Here is a 20,456-nt window from a genome sequence, read left to right on the forward strand (position 1 = left end):
GGCGGGTACTCTGGTGGCAGGTGATGAGGTGGCGGGTACTCTGGTGGCAGGTGATGAGGTGGCGGGTACTCTGGTGGCAGGTGATGAGGTGGCGGGTACTCTGGTGGCAGGTGATGAGGTGGACAGGTACTCTGAGATGGCGGGTACTCCTGATGGACAGGTACTCTGAGGTGACAGGTACTCTTTATTTAGGAGGGGCAATCTGGGCACAGTAGTACATATATTGGGTAACTCACTGTTAGCTGATCTCTTCTCCTCACACTGGATCGGTGTGTGAGGAGAAGAGCCCAGCAACAGCAGTTACTCACAGTGTTTGTGCTGTTTACATTAGTGACCGGCTGTGATTGGACACAGCCGGTCATGTGATGAAGAGCCATGTTATTGGCTACAGTGATCGGGGCTGAGCTGTATCCAGGGGAAAAGCCTCAGCCCCGATCACCGCTCTGCATTCACCAGAACCGCTAGAATACATGCCGCTTCCCAATGCCGCTCTGCATTGACAGATCCGCCGCTGCTTCAATACCCCCATCGGGAACGGCTGTGTCCTGAGGGACACAACAGTACCCCGATCGCCGCTCTGCGGGGGCCTGCAGTAGCGGCGGAAAGCCGAGGCCGTCATATGACGTCCACCCAGGATGGGAGATCCCATCTGTGGGCGTCATTTGACCATGGCCGGGTATTGAAGTGGAGATTACACACACGTATATATGTGTGTGTGTGTATGTTCTATAATGGAAATCTTTTTTATTTTTTTTATATTTCACAAGTGGTATAAATCCCTGAAGGAGATACATTTTTTTTTTTTTTTGGTCTATGCTCATTTCGAAAAGCGTTGGATATCCCTTCTACCGATTTACCATCTGCAATATATACTGATGGGGAACAGCAAGCAGTTGGGAAATACCACTTCAGGACCATATACAATCTATCATGCAATGTTTTTATTATTGTAGCACCTACATCTATGTTAAATATTTTTCTATAAACCTTTAAAATTGGTATTTGTATAAATAAATCTATTTAAAGAAATTATTAAAAACGTTTTTTTTTTTTTTTTTTTCTTCAAATTGCCTTAAAAATCCCAATTCAGAGGTCTACTATTTTTTTTATTTTTTTTATAATTAAAGGGATGATAATTGCTCACCTGGTAACATGAGTCATCAAATTTTATATCTTCTTGTAGCCTAGGCCATCTTTATGTAGAGCAACAATTCTTTTTTTTCAGATCCTCAGAATTCTTTGCCATGAGGTACCATGTTGAACGTTCAGTGACCAGTATGAGAGAGTGAGAGCGATAACACCAAATTTAACACACCTGCTCCCCATTCACATCTGAGACCTTGTAACACGAGTCACATGACACCGGGGAGGGCAAAATGGCTAATTGGGCCCAATTTGGACATTTTCACTTGGGTGTACTCACTTTTGTTGCCAGCGATTTAGACATTACTGGCTGTTTGAGTTATTTTGAGGGGACAGCAAATTTACACTGTTATACAAGCTGTACACTCACTACTTTACATTGTAGCAAAGTGTCATTTCTTCAGTGTTGTCACTTGAACAGACGTAATAAAATATTTACAAAAATGTGAGGGGTGTACTCACTCGTGTGTGTGTGTGTGTGTGTGTGTGTGTGTGTGTGTGTGTGTATATGTATAGACATATAATATAATATATATATATATATTAATATATATATATATATATATATATATACACATATATATATATATATATATATATATATATATATATATATATATATACATACACACAGTGGGGATGGAAAGTATTCAGACCCCCTTTACATTTTTCACTCTTTGTTATATTGCAGCCATTTGCTAAAATCCTAAAATCCTTTAATTTTTTTTCCTCATTAATGTACACACAGCACCCCATATTGACAGAAAAACACAGAATTGTTGACATTTTTGCAGATTTATTAAAAAAGAAAAACTGAAATATCACATGGTCCTAAGTATTCAGACCCTTTGCTCAATATTTAGTAGAAGCACCCTTTTGATCTAATACAGCCATGAGTCTTTTTGGGAAAGCTGCAACAAGTTTTTTCACACCTGGATTTGGGGATCCTCTGCCATTCCTCCTTGCAGATCCTCTCCAGTTCTGTCAGGTTGGATGGTAAACGTTGGTGGACAGCCATTTTTAGGTCTCTCCAGAGATGCTCAGTTGGGTTTAAGTTAGGGCTCTGTCTGGGCCATTCAAGAACAGTCATGGTGTTGTTATGAAGCCACTCCTTCGTTATTTTAGCTGTATGCTTAGGGTCATTGTCTTGTTGGAAGGTAAACCTTCGGCCCAGTCTGAGGTCCTGAGCACTCTGGAGAAGGTTTTCGTCTAGGATATCCCTGTACTTGGCCGCATTCATCTTTCCCTCGATTGCAACCAGTTGTCCTGTCCCTGTAACTGAAAAACACCCCCCACAACATGATGCTGCCACCACCATGCTTCACTGTTGGGACTGTATTGGACAGGTGATGAGCAGTGCCTGGTTTTCTCCACACATACCGCTTAGAATTAAGGCCAAAAAGTTCTATCTTGGTCTCACCAGACCAAAGAATCTTATTTCTCACCATCTTGGAGTCCTTCAGGTGTTTTTTTAGCAAACTCCATGTGGGCTTTCATGTGTTTTGCACTGAGGAGAGGCTTCCGTCGGGCCACTCTGCCATAAAGCCCTGACTGGTGGAGGGCTGCAGTGATGGTTGACTTTCTACAACTTTCTCCCATCTCACGACTGCATCTCTGGAGCTCAGCCACAGTGATCTTTGGGTTTTTTTTTTTTTTTTTTACCTCTCTCACCAAGGCTCTTCTCCCCCGATAGCTCAGTTTGGCCAGACGGCCAGCTCTAGGAAGGGTTCTGGTCGTCCCAAATATGTTCCATTTAAGGATTCTGACATGCACTGTGAGCTGTAAGGTCTTATATAGACATGTGTGTGACTTTCCTAATCAAATCCAATCAGTATAATCAAACACAGCTGGACTCGAAGGTGTAGAACCATCTCGAGGATGATCAGAATAAATGGACAGCACCTTAGTTAAATATGAGTGTCACAGCAAAGGGTCTGAATACTTAGGACCATGTGATATTTCAGTTTTTCTTTTTTAACAAATCTGCAAAAATGTCAACAATTCTGTGTTTTTCTGTTAATATGGGATGCTGTGTGTACATTAATGAGGAAAAAAAATTTAACTTAAATGATTTTAGCAAATGGCTGCAATATGACAGAGTGAAAAATTTTAAGGGGGTCTGAATACTTTCCGTCCCCACTGTGTGTGTGTGTATAGATATATGTTTTTGTAATTTTTTTTTTTTCCCTCAGAATTCTACAAACGATGCCCAATAATGACAACGTGAATGAAGTTTGAAATCTTTGCAAATTTATTAACAATAAAAAACAGAATAAAATCACACGTACATAAGTATTCACAGCCATTTGCTCAATACTTTGTTTGAAGCACCTTTGGCACCAATTACAGACTCAAATCTTTTCCAGTATGATGCTGCAAGCTTGGCACACCTAATTTTGGGCAGTTTCCCCCATTCTTCTTTGCAGGACCTCTCAAGCTCTATCCGGTTGGATGGGGCGCATTGATGCACAGCCATTTTTTTGGATCTCTCCAGAGAAGTTCAATCGGCTTCAAGTCTGGGCGATGGCTGGGCCACTCAAGGACATTCACAGAGTTGACCCATAGCCACTCCTTTGTTCTCTTGGTTGTGTGCTTAGTAGGGCCGAAACACCTAATCGATTAATCGAAAACTAATCTATTATGAAAATTAGTTGTCAACTATTTTCATAATCGATTAGTTGGTCAGCCGATTAGTTGGCCTGCATACAGAATGCAATATTTGTTTACATATCAGGAAATACAGTGCAGCACACAAACAGCTCAGTGCACCATCCATACATGTCAGTAAGTGTTTGAGAACTTTTAAATGTTAATGTGTGAGGAGCAATGCCTCATGGGACATGTAGTCCTGGGCAGGAAGTGAGTGGTTCTAAAGGCAGAAGTTTTTATTTATTTATTTTTTTACCTTGCTGTAGTCGCACTCTATACTATACTTTTCAGCTAGCTATTGGGGCACTCTGAAGGCAAAAGGAGCCAGAAGCGTCGGTGGGGGACCCCAGAAAAGGATCAGGGCTGCTCTGTGCAATACCTTTTGCACAGAGCAGGTAAGTATAACATGTTTGTTTAAAAAAAAATCACTGTTAAAGCCTAAGTTCACCTTCAGCACAAAAAAAATCGAATTCCTTCATAAATCATGTCTAACATTGATGACCATCTTAATGTGCATATTTTTTTTTCTTGTACAAATTACTCACCCCTGAGTTCTGCATATCCCATTTTTGTGAGTCTTTTTAAAAAATGCACTGAAAGCTTCTCTTCTGCTTCCTACTTCCTTCTGGGATTGTAGTTCACTGAGCTAATAAACTACAAGTCCCATGAATCATTGCCTTTGTGGCTGTATAGGCAGGGCTGGCACATGCACTAGCATTTCATTCTGCTCAACCTTCTCCTCCCCCCTGTGAGCTCCACACTGCTGTGACCGGGGGAGGATAACTTGAGGTGATGCGGATGTTCTGTCTCGCAAAGCTCTGATTATAACAAGAATAAAAATGGGGACTTACATGAAATTTAATAAAAACTGGAAAGACCCAGTATACACGTGACCATATATCAAAACTATTTCTTCTTTATCTCCTTACCTCACTCTTTCTGTATCTCTCTATTTCCATATTTCTCACTCTCTGTACCTGTCTTTCCTCCTCCTCTCTCTATCAACCCCCCTCCCCTCCTACATGCCTCTCTCCATTTATCTCTATTATAGCAACATGCATTATAATAAAAAACATAGAAATCTCATATGTTTATACATATATGAAATTTCATCTAAACATAAATTGTGCAGCGTTATGGGTGAAACTACCCAAAACGATTCCCTTTTTCAACTTTTCAATTAGTATGTGGAACAAAATAACACACCATATGCAGTAAACAATTTACCAATAATAATCCAAAAATGATTAGTGGAAAAAAAAGAACATTAGTAACGCTGATATAATAAAAAAATCCCTCTTCAGAGATCTGAGAAGTGGCTGATATGATATATCAGCGTTACTACACGCTGGATTTTCATTTTTCCCTTTTTTTTTCCCCACTAATCGCTTCTGGAGGTTTATTGGGAAATTGTTTACTGTATATGGTGTGTGTTATTTTGTTCCACATACTAGTTGAAAAAGGGAATTGTTTTGGGTAGTCTTATTCATAATGCTGCACAATTTATGTTTAGATGAGATTTCACATATGTACTGTATACGCTTAAACGCATGGCATTTATGTTTTTTTTACTAATGTATGTTGGTATAAACTTTTTTTTTTTTTTTTTTCGGGATTGGATAGTTTCTCCCAGTGGCGGCCCATCCATTAGGGGCGCATGGGTGCCACTCCCTCTATCCATGTGTCCGTCCCCTGATTTACATGCAGGGCGCCAGACGCATGGATTCCAATGGGGAATAGGCTTCAAAAAAGGGTGGGCTCGGGGGGCCAAAAAAAAAAACAAAAAACACAGCAGCCGCTACTGAGTCTCTTTTCGGAGGTAATATAAGGCATTGCAAATACATTTAAAGTAAACTTATACCAGTATTATGCATTATATTTAAAATGATCATATCCACGAAAAAAAAAGTCTCAGCTTTTAGTGCTACTTTTAATATAGAATGCATTAAGATAAAAAAAAACCTTCTGCCTTTACAACTTTTTTAACCACTTGCCGACCGCCTCACGACGATATACGTCGGCAGAATGGCACGGGCAGGTCCGATTTTCCACCCCCAACCCCCCCCCCCCCCCCCCCGGTGCCCGAGGCAGTCGGCATTTCTCCCCCGGCGATCGGAGGTGAGGGGGAGGCCATCCATTCTTGGGTACCCCCCCCCACGATCGCTCCTGGCCAATGAGATCATTCCTCTGCTGCTGTATAGTAAACAGCAGCAGAGGAAGTGATGTCATCTCTCCTCGGCTCCGTATTTTCCATTCCGGCGCCGAGGAATGAAGACATCAATGTGAGTATAAAACACAACACACACACACACAGTAGAACATGCGAGGCACACATTACACCCCCGATCACCCCCTAATCGCCCTCCCCCCTCGTCACACTGACACCAAGCAGTTTTTTTTTTTTCTGATTACTACATTGGTGTCAGTTTGGGACAGTTAGTGCGGTAGGGCAGTTAGTGTTAGCCCCCCTTTATAGCGTCAGGGACCCCCATATACTACCTAATAAAGGTTTTAACCCCTTGATTGCCCCCTAGTTAACCCTTTCACCAGTGATCACCGTATAACTGTTACGGGAGACGCTGGTTAGTTCGTCAGGGCACCCGCCGTTTATTACCGAATAAAGGTTTAGCCCCCTGATTGCCCGGCGGTGATATGCGTCGCCCCAGGCAGCGTCAGGTTAGTGCAGTATACGCCTCCCTTAGTGGTATAGTATCTGAATGGATCAATATCTGATCCGATCAAATCTATACTAGTGTCCCCAGCAGTTTAGGGTTCCCAAAAACGCAGTGTTAGCGGGATCAGCCCAGATACCTGCTAGCACCTGCGTTTTGCCCCTCCGCCCAGCCCAGCCCACCCAAGTGCAGTATCGATCGATCACTGTCACTTACAAAACACTAAACACATAACTGCAGCGTTCGCAGAGTCAGGCCTGATCCCTGCGATCGCTAACAGTTTTTTTGGTGAACTGGCAAGCACCAGCGGCCTAGTACACCCCGGTCGTAGTCAAACCCGCACTGCAGTAACACTTGGTGACGTGGTGAGTCCCATAAGTGCAGCTCAAGCTGGTGAGGTGGCAAGCACAAGTAGTGTCCCGCTGCCACCAAGAAGAAGACAAACACAGGTCCGTCGTGCCCATAGTGCCCTTCCTGCTGCATTCGCCAATCCTGATTGGGAACCCACCGCTTCTGCAGCACCCTTACTTCCCCCATTCACATCCCCAACCAAATGCAGTCGGCTGCATGGGAGGCATTTTTATGTCCTCCCGATTACCCCTACCCAGCGAACCCCCAAAAAAAGATGTGTCTGCAGCAAGTGCGAATATAGGCGTGACGCCCGCTATTATTGTCCCTTCTGTCCTGACAATCCTGGTTTTTGCATTTGGTGAATGTTTTGAACGCTACCATTCACTAGTTGAGTATTAGCGTAGGGTACAGCATTGCACAGACTAGGCACACTTTCACAGGGTCTCCCAAGATGTCACCGCATTTTGAGAGACTCGAACCTGGAACCGGTTACAGTTTTATAAAAGTTACAGTTACAAAAAAAAGTGTAAAAAAAAACAAAAAAAAAAAACAAAAAAAAAATATATAAAATAAAAAAATAGTTGTCGTTTTCATTGTTCTCTCTCTCTCTCTCTCTCTTCTCTCTATTGTTCTGCTCTTTTTTACTGTATTCTATTCTGCAATGTTTTATTATGTTTTATCAAGCTTGTTTTTCAGGTATGCAATTTTTTATACTTTACCGTTTACTGTGTTTTATTGTTAACCATTTTTTGTCTTCAGGTACGCCATTCGCGACTTTAAGTGGTTATACCAGAATGATGCCTGCAGGTTTAGGTATCATCTTGGTATCATTCTTTTCAGCCAGCGGTCGGCTTTCATGTAAAAGCAATTCTAGCGGCTAATTAGCCTCTAGACTGCTTTTACAAGCAGTCTAGAGGCTAATTCCGTCTTCCGTGTTTTTCTCTGGCTCTTCTGTCTCAACAGGGAACCTGAGAATGCAGCCGGTGATTCAGCCAGCTGACCATAGAGCTGATCAGAGACCAGAGTGGCTCCAAACATCTCTATGGCCTAAGAAACCGGAAGCTACAAGCATTTCATGACTTAGATTTCGCCGGATGTAAACAGCGCCATTGGGAAATTGGGAAAGCATTTTATCACACCGATCTGGGTGTGGTCAGATGCTTTGAGGGCAGAGGAGAGATCTAGGGTCTAATAGACCCCAATTTTTTCAAAAGAGTACCTGTCACTACCTATTGCCATCATAGGGGATATTTACATTCCCTGAGATAACAATAAAAATGATAAAAAAAAAAAAATGAAAGGAACAGTTTAAAAATAAGATAAAAAAGCAAAAAAAAAAAAAAATAAAAAAAGCACCCCTGTCCCCCCCCTGCTTTCGCGCTAAGGCGAACGCAAGCGTCGGTCTGGCGTCAAATGTAAACAGCAATTGCACCATGCATGTGAGGTATCACTGCGAAGGTCAGATCGAGGGCAGTAATTTTAGCAGTAGACCTCCTCTGTAAATCTAAAGTGGTAACCTGTAAAGGCTTTTAAAAATGTATTTATTTTGTTGCCACTGCACGTTTGTGCGCAATTTTAAAGCATGTCATGTTTGGTATCCATGTACTCGGCCTAAGATCATCTTTTTTATTTCATCAAACATTTGGGCAATATAGTGTGTTTTAGTGCATTAAAATTTAAAGTGTGTTTTTTTTTTTTTTTTTTTTTTTTTTTTTCCCCCAAAAAATGCATTTGAAAAATTGCTGCGCAAATACTGTGTGAAAAAAAAAAAAAAAAAAAATGAAACGCTCACCATTTTAATCTGTAGGGCATTTGCTTTTAAAAAAATATATAATGTTTGGGGGTTCAAAGTAATTTTCTTGCAACAAAAAAATATTTTTTTCATGTAAAAAAAAAAAAGTATCAGAAAGGGCTCTGTCTTCAAGTGGTTAGAAGAGTGGGTGATGTGTGACGTAAGCTTCTAAATGTTGTGCATAAAATGCCAGGACAGTTCAAAACCCCCCCCAAATGACCCCATTTTGGAAAGTAGACACCCCAAGCTATTTGCTGAGAGGCATGTCGAGTCTATGGAATATTTTATATTGTGACACAAGTTGCGGGAAAAAGACAATTTTTTTTTTTTTTTTTTTGCACAAAGTTGTCACTAAATGATATATTGCTCAAACATGCCATGGGAATATGTGAAATTACACCCCAAAATACATTCTGTTGCTTCTCCTGAGTATGGGGATACCACATGTGTGAGACTTTTTGGGAGCCTAGCCGCATACGGGACCCCGAAAACCAAGCACCGCCTTCAGGCTTTCTAAGGGCGTAAATTTTTTATTTCACTCTTCACTGCCTATCACAGTTTTGGAGGCCATGGAATGCCCAGGTGGCACAACCCCCCCCCCCCCCCCCCCCAATGACCCTATTTTGGAAAGTAGACACCCAAGCTATTTGCTGAGAGGTATAGTGAGTATTTTGCAGACCTCACTTTTTGTCACAAAGTTTTAAAAATTGAAAAAAGAAAAAAAAATTTTTTTTTTCTTGTCTTTCTTCATTTTCAAAAACAAATGAGAGCTGCAAAATACTCACCATGCCTCTCAGCAAATAGCTTGGGGGTGTCTACTTTCCAAAATGGGGTCATTTGGGGGGTGGGGGGGTTTGTGCCACCTGGGCATTCCATGGCCTCTGACACTGTGATAGGCAGTGAAGAGTGGAATCAAAAATTTACACTCTTAGAAATCCTGAAGGCGGTGCTTGGTTTTTGGGGCCCCGTACGCGGCTAGGCTCCCAAAAAGTCCCACACATGTGGTATCCCCATACTCAGGAGAAGCAGCTAAATGTGTTTTGGGGGACAATTCCACGTATGCCCATGGCTTGTGTGAGCAATATATCATTTAGTGACAACTTTGTGCAAAAAAAAAAAAAATACATTTGTCACTTTCCCGCAACTTGTGTCAAAATATAAAATATTCCATGGACTCAGCATGCCTCTCAGCAAATAGCTTGGGGTGTCTACTGTCCAAAATGGGGTCATTTGGGGGGGGGGTTTGTGCCATCTGGGCATTTTAAGGCCTTCAAAACTGTGATAGGTAGTGAGGAGTGAAATCAAAAATTTACGCCCTTAGAAATCCTGAAGGCAGTGATTGGTTTTCGGGGCCTCGTACGCGGCTAGGCTCCCAAAAAGTCTCACACATGTGGTATCACCGTACTCAGGAAAAGCAGCTGAATGTATTTTGAGGTGCAATTACACATATGCCCATGGCCTGTGTAAGCAATATATAATTTAGTGACAACTTTTTGTAAATTTTTTTTTTTTTTGTCATTATTCAATCACTTGGGACAAAAAAAAAAAAAATTAATATTCAATGGGCTCAACATGCCTCTCAGCAATTTCCTTGGGGTGTCTACTTTCCAAAATGGGGTCATTTGGGGGGGGTTTACTGCCCTGCCATTTTAGCACCTACGTCCAGTTCTTGGTAATGTCACTGTTGTGCCATGTTTTCTCCACTTGATGACTGTCTTCACTGTGTTCCATGTTATTAGATATTAGATGCCTTGGAAATTCTTTTGTGTCCTTCTCCAGACTAATACCTTTTAACAATGAAATCCCTCTGATGCTTTGGAAGCTCTCTGCGGACCCTTGCTTTTGCTGTAGGATGCGAATAAGAAAATATTAGGAAAGACCTACTAGAACAGCTGAACTTTATTTGGGGTTAATCAGAGGCACTTTAAATGATGGCAGTTGTGTACTGACTCTTTTTTTTTAACATGAGTTTGAATGTTGCTTAATTCTGAAAACGTCTACTTCCCCAGTTATAAGAGGACGTGCACACTGGAGCTCATAAACGGGCGTTTTTTTTTTTTTTTAGTTTCGGTGGTTTTTTAAAAGCCCATAAACTCCACTCTTTGTTATCCTATGTGTCCATGCACACATGGATGTTTTTGGACGTTTATCAGCAGTGGAGTTTATGAGCTGTTTTCTGAACCCCATAAAATTTGCGTTCAAGAGCAGTCCTGGAAACGCCAGACACCGGTAAAAGGTGTTAAACGATGGCTAACGCTATAAAAAGAGCATTAAGCCTCGTTAGGCGTTTCTCTGCCTCTATTCAAAATCAATGGTTTCCTATGGGAGCCCATTGATTTGAATAGAAGTCGCACCAGAAGTCAGATAATCATGATCTGACTTGAGGATGAAGGGGAACCCCGCCAAAATGAAAAGAAAAATTGGCATGGGTTTCCTCGGACAATACCAGGCCCTTTGGTCTGGATTTTAAGGGGAACCCCCTACGCCAAAAAAACGGCGTGGGTGTCCCCCCAAAATCCATACCAGACCCTCATCCGAGCACACAGCCCGGCCGGTCTGGAAAGGGGGTGGGGACGAGCTAGCCCCACCCCCCTCCTGAACTGTACCAGGCCGCATGCCCTTAACATGGGTGGATAGGTGCTTTGGGGCAGGGGGGCAAAGCACCTTGTCCCCATGTTGTTGAGGACAAGGGCCTCTTCCCGACAACCCTGGCCGTTGGTTGTCATGCTCTGCGGGTGGGGGGCTTATCGGAATCTGGGAGCCCCTTTTAATAAGGGAGCTCCCCAGATCCCAGCCCCCCACCCTATGTGAATGAGTATGGGGTACATCGTACCCCTACCCATTCACCTGGAAAAAAAAAACACGCTGCACACGTTTTTAAAGTAATTTATTAGGCAGCTCTGAGGGTCTCTTCCGACTTCGGGGGTCACTTCCGATTTCTTTGCTCTCTTTGGTTCTTCTTCCGCTGTCCGGTGTCTTCTGCCGGGCTCCTCCGCTATCTTCTTCTCTTTTGCTAGCTCTTGCCTGTTCTTCTCCGTCGTCTTCTTCCCTGTGCTCTTCTTCCGATGTTGACGCGACGCTCTCTTCCTCTGTAATGCCGTGTGCGCGGTGCGCAATGATTTATATTGGCACGGGACATGGTCACCGGGTGATGCCATCTGGTGATCCTGCCCCTTATGACCCTGGTTGTCCGGAACTACTTTTTTGAGCGTTCTGTGTGCATGGAGCCTTATGCAACCACATTATTTTAGTTTTTTTATTTTTGCTCCCCCCCCCCCCTAAAAGATTTCAGTTTTTTTTTTTTCAATTGAGTTGTACAATTTTTATAGGTCACGTTAACCGCTTGCCGACCAGCCGCCATCATTATAATGCAGCAAGTCGGCACGTTCCCGTGAGCCGTCATAGCTGTATGTTGGCCCTTTAAGCAGAGATAGCGGGCGTGCGCCTGCTGCACTGCAGGAAACAGATGCGTGTGGCCAGTGGTCGCGGACACGAGAGCCAGAACATGGACGTGTGTTTGTAAACTCACAAATCCCTGTTCTGAGAGGAGAGACAGATCATGTGTTCCTACTAGGAACGACAATCTATCTTCTCCTCTAGTCAGTTCCTTCCCCCTACAGTTAGAACACACACTGAGGGAACACGGTTAACCCCTTCATCGCCCCCTAGTGTTAAACCCTTCCCTGCCAGTGACATTTACACAGCAATCTGTGGATTTTTATAGCATTGATCGCTCTATAAATGTCAATGGTCCCAAAAATGTGTCAAAAGTGTCCGATCAGTCCGCCACAACGTCGCAGTCCCGATAAAAATCTCAGATCACCACCATTACTAGCAAAAATAATAATAATAAAAAAAAGTGCCTGGCTAGGCACACAGTTAAGAGGTTTAACCCCTTCCCAGCCAGTGTCATTAGTACAGTGACAAAGAAGAGAGTGCAAAAATAGGCCTCGTCCGTAAATATATGAAGACAAAAAAAAATGGTAGTACTATGTATTACCAGGGGGGCGGACTTTTTAGGCTGAGAAACACTGGAGAGGAAGTAACAGTATAAAAATATAAATTTATTGAAGGTTACAAATACATAAAAGTAAGGATGAATAATATAACATAAATGCATCTATGAATATTGTGCAGTGAGCCCTTGTACAGTGACAGTGCATATTTTATTTTATTTATTTATTTTTTTTTTTCTTTGCCACCTCAGAAAATTCCTAGAGAGACTAATTCAGCTTTCTCGCTCATATATGTCTCTTCTCATCTCTTCATCACTGTGGCGTATAAATTTTATTTTTAACGGAAGGACACAACAGTGGTTTACAAAAAAATAGTTATATAAAACCTAGCCTCACCTGATGAGGCTCAACCCCTAGTTCCCCTTCTCTAAAGTTTTATCTTTATTTATAAATCTCTCTGTTTCAGATATCAAAAAGAGAAAAAAAAAAACAAAAAAAAACAAGAAACCGTGTATATGTGTGTATATATATATATATATATATATGTATATGTGTGTATGTGTATATATATATATATATATATATATATATATATATATATATATATATATATATATATATATATATATATATAGCTAGCTCCCATCTCCCTCCCTAACCCTTGTGCAATGCCTATATTCTATTTGGTAGGTAGTTAAATCCTGATTGTTTTTCTGCATAACTCCATGTTTTTTTAAACTCCTTCCAACATTTCCATTTGTCTACTTCTCTCTTTTCCTCTTTATACAAAGAAAACTGTTCCATGGTGTAGGTCTCCTCCACGGCATTTATCCAGTCCCACATCTCCGGACTTTCTTCCCCCCCCCAATTTTTGGGGATTAATCTTTTTGCTGCGTTCAATAAATGTGGAACCAGAGATGCTTTATATTGTTTCACATTCCCTTCTATGCCGTGGAGGAGAACCACCCACGGATCCTCCTTCACCTCGATTTTTGTAATCTCCTTTATCGATCTCAAGATTTTTTTCCAATATTTTTTAATTACCGGGCAACTCCACCATAAGTGAGCCATAGTACCCATCCCTCCGCAGCCCCGCCAACACTCTGCCGATTTCCCATGTTGGAACTTACTTATCCTATCTGGCGTTGCATACCACCTTGCCATACATTTATAATTCATCTCGGCCGTTTTTATATCCGCCGCTGAGCTATGGGCCAAAAATAACATTTTATTAATCGTGCTCGTGTCTTTTTGTGTTCCCAATTCCTTTTCCCATTTTTTGATGTATGTGGGTACCTCTGCTTCTTCTTCCTTCAATATTAATTTATATAGCTTAGATATTGTGTTTTTTGTTTTTTCCGAACAACATAATTTTTCTAACGCTGTCAAGTTTTCTCCGGATCTTATCGGTTGAGGTAAATTTTTCACGAAGCGGTCTAATTGCATGTACCTCCATTCATCTATCACCCATGTGTCAGTGTTTTGTTTCAATTCAGTGATTGTGACAATTTTCCCTTTTTTAAGTATTTCTCTAAGCTGTACTTTGTCTTTTTTTATCCAGTTCCCACCTATATCTCTTTTTCCCTGGTGCAAAAAACTCATTCTCCTTTAATTCTATCAGGGGAGAATTATAAATCTTATCTAACTGTTTATATACTACCTCCCATGTCTTTAAAACTATTTTTGTCAAACCGTGCGTTCCCTCATCTACCGTTCTGTGATTCGGAGGGTTCCAAATAATAGATCCTAAACGTGTTTTACTATAGTAATTCTCTATATTCACCCATCTTTTTTCTTGGTTATCCCTAGCCCATTCTATTGCTCTTGATAAAATTATTGCTTTATAATATTTTAGGATATCCGGGACCGCAAGGCCCCCTTTGTCTTTATCTTGTTTTAGGGTCTTGAGAGATATTCTTGATCTTTTGTTTTTCCATATTATATTAGAGATTATTGACTTCAGTTTTCTAATATATTCTTGTGGGAGTTTGATAGGTAACATTTGAAATTTATACGTGATCTTAGGTAAGAGGACCATTTTTATGGCGTTAATACGCCCCATCCATGAAAGAGGTTTTGTCTGGAGTTTTTTCCCTTCCCTCTTTATTTCATCCAAGAGATGGATATAGTTTTTTCTATATATTTTTTCCGGGGAGTTCGATAGCATTATTCCCAGATATTTGATCTCTTTTTTCCAGCAGAATTGGAAATCTCTCTTCAGTTTTCCCTCCTCTATTTTACTCACGTTTATCTTTAGAATTTCCGATTTCCCCATATTGATCTTAAAATTTGTTATTTCGCCATATTGTTTTAATATTTTAACCAATCTTGGTAATGTATTTCCGGGATTACTTATATAGAAGAGCACATCGTCCGCATAAGCGGCCAATTTGTGCTCCTCTTCTCCCACCTTAAATCCTTCAATGTCCGGGTTATTTCTAATTGTTGCAAGGAGGGGTTCTAGGGCCAACACGAAGAGAAGGGGGGACAGGGGGCATCCCTGTCTTGTCCCTCTCTTCATCTCGAAAGGTGACGACAGGGTTCCATTGATCTTGATGGCCGCCTTGGGTTTTCTATAAAGTGCTTTGATCCGTCCTATCATCTTTGTGCCTATTCCTATTATTTCTAGGGTTCTAAACAGGAACTCCCAGCCCACAATGTCAAATGCCTTTTCGGCATCACTTGACAAGAGCAGGCCTGGGAGTCCCTCCTCCCTTCTCTTCTGGAGCAACAATAGGGTTCTCACCCCATTGTCTCTTCCCTCCCTTCCTGCTATAAAGCCTACTTGGTCCGGATGAATCACCCCATTCATCAATTCTTTTATCCTCGTGGCCAGTACCTTTTGAATATATTTTTGTGTCTACGTTAATCAATGATATCGGTCTATAACTAGCGCATAAAGTCGCGTCTTTGGCCTCTTTGGGGATTACGGTGATTGTAGCAAAAAGCGCCTCACTACTTAGTTCAAACTCATTTCCCACCCCGTTCATGTACTTACACATTTTCGGAACTAGTATGTCTTTAAATTTCTTGTAGTAATATGTGGTGAACCCATCCGGACCCAGGCTTTTCCCCTGTGTACTATCTGCTATTGCTCTATATATCTCCTCCTCTGTTATTGGTTTCTCCAAGGCCTCTCTAGAATTTTTTGTAATCTTGGTTAATTTGGCACATTTTAAGAATTCCTCTATCTTCCTGTTTTTATTTTCCTCACTTATCTGGTCTCCATTAATCTCCTCCGTATATAGTTCACTGTAGTAGTTTTTAAATACTTCACCAATCTCTTTGGTTTCATAAACCATCTTCCCATGTTTATCCTGTATCTTTCCTATAAAGTTTAGGGCTTTTTTTTTCCTGAGCATTCTGGCTAAATGTTTTCCCGCCTTATTTCCCCACACATATCTTTCTTTAGCTATTTGGTTAAATTTTTCCTTTGTTTCTTTTTCCATCAACTTTTTTAGTTCATCCCGTTTATTGATCAGTGCAAGGTATGTTGTTTGGTGGTGTCCTCTGTGTTTTTTATGTTCTTGTTCTAAGTAAAAAATTTCTTTTATAACATTTCCCATCCTATTTTTCCTTTCCTTCTTTCTCCTTGCTCCCTCTTTTATTATTATTCCCCTTATGTAGGCTTTATGTGCTTCCCATGTCACCAATCCCGATGTATCTCCTGTTTCATTTGTTGCAAAATAATATTTTAGCTCTCTCTCTATTTTTTTGGAGATATCTTCGTTTTGCAGTAGGTCTTCATTTATTCTCCACAGTGATTGTCTCCCTTGAGCCCTGTATATCTGCATCTCCATCTCAATAGGGGCATGGTCTGATATTGTGATTATTCCTATTTTTGAGCCTACTATCCTGTCTAAAAGTCTATGGTCTACTAAGATGTAATCAATCCTAGAGTACGTCCGGTGCACAGGGGAGTAAAACGTATAGTCTCGTGTTTTACCATTCATGATCCTCCAAATGTCTACCAGTTGATTTTTATGTAGTTCCTGTTTTATCTTCTTCATCTGTCCGTTATTCGTCCCCTGTGCCCCGGACGTACTATCGATCTCTGGTTCCAAGCACATATTGAGGTCACCCATTACTATAAGTTCCCCCTTCCTAAAATCCATTAATTTCTCCAATGTGTCCTTCAGAAACCTTACTGGGTTTTTGTTAGGGGCGTATATGTTGGCGTGGGTGCATTCTATTTCTCCAAGTATTCCTCTGATGAATAGAAATCTCCCTCCTGGGTCCTGCATCATACCTCCTAATTTAAACTGTACTGCTTTAGCCAATCCTATCGCTACTCCCCTTGCTCTTTTCGATATTGCATCTCCATAGAACCAATTCGGGAATTCTTTTGATCTTAATCTAATATTTGATTCATGTGTTAAATGGGTCTCCTGCAGGGACACCACCCCTGCTCCATAGGTTTTAAGTTCCCTCAAAATTTTATGCCTTTTTAAGTTTGAGTTTAACCCTTTTACATTATAGGATAGGAATTTAAATGCTGTCATTTTTCTGAGTTTGCTATCTTTTGTACCTCTGGCCTACCTTGAATTACCCCTTTTTCTATCAATGCATATGCACAAATTACCCCCCCTACTCCCCATTCCCCTTCCTCCCCCCACCTCCCTCTATCTATCCTCCCCCCTCCCCCCTCCTCCCCTCCTGGCCCCAAGTGGGTCCCTAGTTTTCTCCATGCCCCGAACATCAGGGCAACCAACAGACCTGTTTGTACCACAATATGGGGCTCAGTATCCCCTCTCCCCCCCTCCCCTTCCTCCCTCCATCCCCACCCATCCACCTTCCCCCTCCTCTCCCCACCTGGCCCTGTATGAGCCCCTAGTTTGTCCGGCGCCCTGAGAATCAAGGCGTCTGACAAACCCACTTGTCCCAAGGTGTGGGACCCAGTGTAGCCTCTCACCCCTTCGTTAGATTGAAAATTTGAAGGGGTGTTAATCAGCCATCCTCTATTTTTAATGATCTGTGCACTCTATTTTTAATAATCCTCCTCCCCTCTCCCCTAAACATGTAAAGCTTCTCCCCTCATTTCTTTTTTTTCTTTTTTTTTTTTTCTTCTCCCTTTTTCCCCTCCCCCTCCCCCCTAGTCGTCGTCCCCCCCCCCCCCCCATCCAACCCGGTATATCTGGTATCTGTAAGTCCAGTTTTCTACAGAACTCTTCTAGATCTTCGGGGAAGCGCAATTTCACTGCTCTCCCCTCTTTGTATCCTATCAGGCAGGCTGGGAACCCCCATCTGTATCTGATGTTTTGTTGTCTCATTTTTTCTAAGAGGGGTTTGAGGCATCTTCTTCTTGTCAGGGTTTCTTGGGATAGATCGGCATACACCTGTAACTCTGATCCTTCATATGTCAAGGGTGGTTTTCCTCTTAATTTTCTCCAAATCTCCATTTTATCCTCATAAAATCTAAATCTAATAATAATGTCCCGTGGTCTCTCTTCTGGGTTTCGCCGGTATCCAACCCGATGTATTCTTTCTATTCTTAGGGGTTCTTCATCCTTTTTGTCTATAAGGGGGCCTAGCAATATTATGCACATTTTCCTCAGATCTTCTCCCTCTTTTTCTGGGACTGATCGTAACCTCATATTCTGTCTTCTATTTCTATTTTCCTGGTCTTCCAGCTTTATAGAGAATTTCCTTCTGGGTTTGTTGTGCTATTTTCATTTGCTGTTTAAGGGTTTCTAGTTCTTTCTTTTGATTTTCTACTATTTTTTCTGTTTCTTCTACCCTATCCAGGAGGCTTCCCAGATCTCCTCTCATCATATTGATGTCTGCTTTAATCGACTTTTCTAGTCTCAGTAACATCTCATTCATCTCTCCTTTTGTGGGGGGGAGAGACTCGGATGGTCTCCCCTCTATCCTACTGCTTTCCGACTCCCCTTCTGATATAAAGTCTTCCCTGGAGTGTTCTGGAGTCTCACCCGCCTTCTTATCTGTCCCTTTTTTATTTTCCACCTTTGCTTTTCCCTGCTTCTCCGCTTCCATATTTCTTGGGCTGGCTCCTTGTGTCATATAATGCTTCAATGTACTAACCCCTGGTTTGTCTTTTGGAGATTTAGGGGCGCCTCCTCTTGTTGTTTTATTTGTGCTTTTACTCATCTTTGCCCTTCTTATCTCTCTTATCCGTTTACCCAGCCTTAATTCCCTGCTCTCCCTTAATTAGGGGGGAGCAGTATGTCTTACTGGAGCAGGGGGTACCGAAAGAGGTTTATGGGGATGGGTAGTGGAGGTAAAAGGTAAGAGAGCTGTTCCAGGGTTTACCTCTATCTAGGGATATCCCATATGTCAATCCTGTTGTGTTTTATAGTAATTTAGATGTTTTCCCAGCTGATTATGTTTATTTATTTATTTTTGGATGTTATACTTCTGGTGGTTTGTTGGTTCTTCCTGATCAGTAGTTCTCCCTCTCTCTTCTACCCCTCCCCCACCACAGCTCTAATACAGATTTTAACCATTTATCTCTTAAGCCAGTATGTATTCCTTCATCATCCACAACTCTGCTACTTTATGCTTACAACATTAATGAGCTGATGATCACATATATTCCTTTATATTTCCCTGGCGTTTTTAAATGCAGTCCCTTGATGTTTTATCACAATTACCAACTTTCTCAATGATGTTCAGTTAAGTTATTTTCACTCAGAGTTTAAACTTCAGTATCTCCAGAATACACTTGACTTCTGTCCTTCAAGACTTTCACTTCTCATGCTGTTAATCAGTTCTCTCTCATCCATCCACCTCTCACCCTCTCCACTCTTACAGGTTCTGTGTCTCAGAGAAAAACTTCCTTTGATTCCTCCAGTGCTAATGGCTGAGGACTACTGCAGACAATAAATCCTCTAGCCAGCCGTTTGGGAGACAGGGGCGACGAGGGGGAGGAGGGGGGGAACGGGATGCCGAGTCTCACAGCTATTTCACAGACATCCAGCCGTTCGTAAGACAGGGGAGACGAGGGGGAGGAGGAGGGGCGGGATGCCGGGGCTTACAAGCTGTTTCACAGATCACTTTCGGTTTACACTTATCTTATTGCTCCATTCCTAAGTGTCCTGGGATATTTCTCCAGCGGTATCTTTTCTTTTCATGTAGCTGTCATCTTCCCTGCTGACAAGCAGAGGTTCTCCTCTCTTTGTGATGTATACACCGCGGCTTCACAGAGCGTTCCTCGAGGCGGCTTCCTGCTGCCACACTGGGACCCCTCCCTCCGTGACGGACGCTACGTTCTCACGTCCTCACCTCCCATTGCCTGCCGACAGTGCATATTTTTAGCACTGATCACTGTATTGGTGTCACTGGTTCCCGCAAAGTGTCAGTGTCTGAATGTCCACCGCAATATCGCAGGCCCGCTATAAGTTGCTGATCGCCGTCATTAATAGTATAAAAAAAATTTAAAAATCTATAAATATATCCCATAGTTTGCAGACGCTATAATGTTCACGTAAACCAATCAATATGCAATAAATGCTTATTGGGATTTTTTTAACCAAAAATATGTAGCAGAATACACATTGGCCTAAATTCTATGAAGAAATAAAAAAAAAAAAAAAAAAGTTGAATGTTTTATAGCAGAAAGTAAAACAATGTTTATTTTTTTCAAAATTGTCGGTCTTTTTTTGTTTATATTGCAAAAAATAAAAAAAACGCAGGGGTCATCAAATGTCACCAAAAGAAAGCTCTCTCTTTTTATGGGGAAAAAAAATCACATAAATTTTATTTGGGTACAGTGTTGCATGATCACTTAAATGTCAGTTAAAATAACGCAGTGTTGTATCGCAAAAAATGGCCTAGTCATCAAAGGGGGGTAAATCTTCTGAAGGTCAAGTAGTTAAAGGTCCAGAATAAAGGTCTGCCAGTAGCAGAGCCCTGCCTCCAGTGGAAAACCAGGAT

The 20,456-nt window shown here is 41.7% G+C and overlaps 1 protein-coding gene across 1 annotated transcript in view; it reads left to right on the plus strand.

Annotated features, from left to right (window-relative positions):
• Nucleotides 1-20,456, plus strand: part of MEN1 (menin 1) — a 560,267-nt gene that overhangs the window by 30,874 nt on the left and 508,937 nt on the right. The window lies entirely within an intron of this gene.

The sequence above is a fragment of the Aquarana catesbeiana genome, linkage group LG11 (assembly GCF_042186555.1).
Source record: "Aquarana catesbeiana isolate 2022-GZ linkage group LG11, ASM4218655v1, whole genome shotgun sequence".
Taxonomy (NCBI): domain Eukaryota; kingdom Metazoa; phylum Chordata; class Amphibia; order Anura; family Ranidae; genus Aquarana; species Aquarana catesbeiana.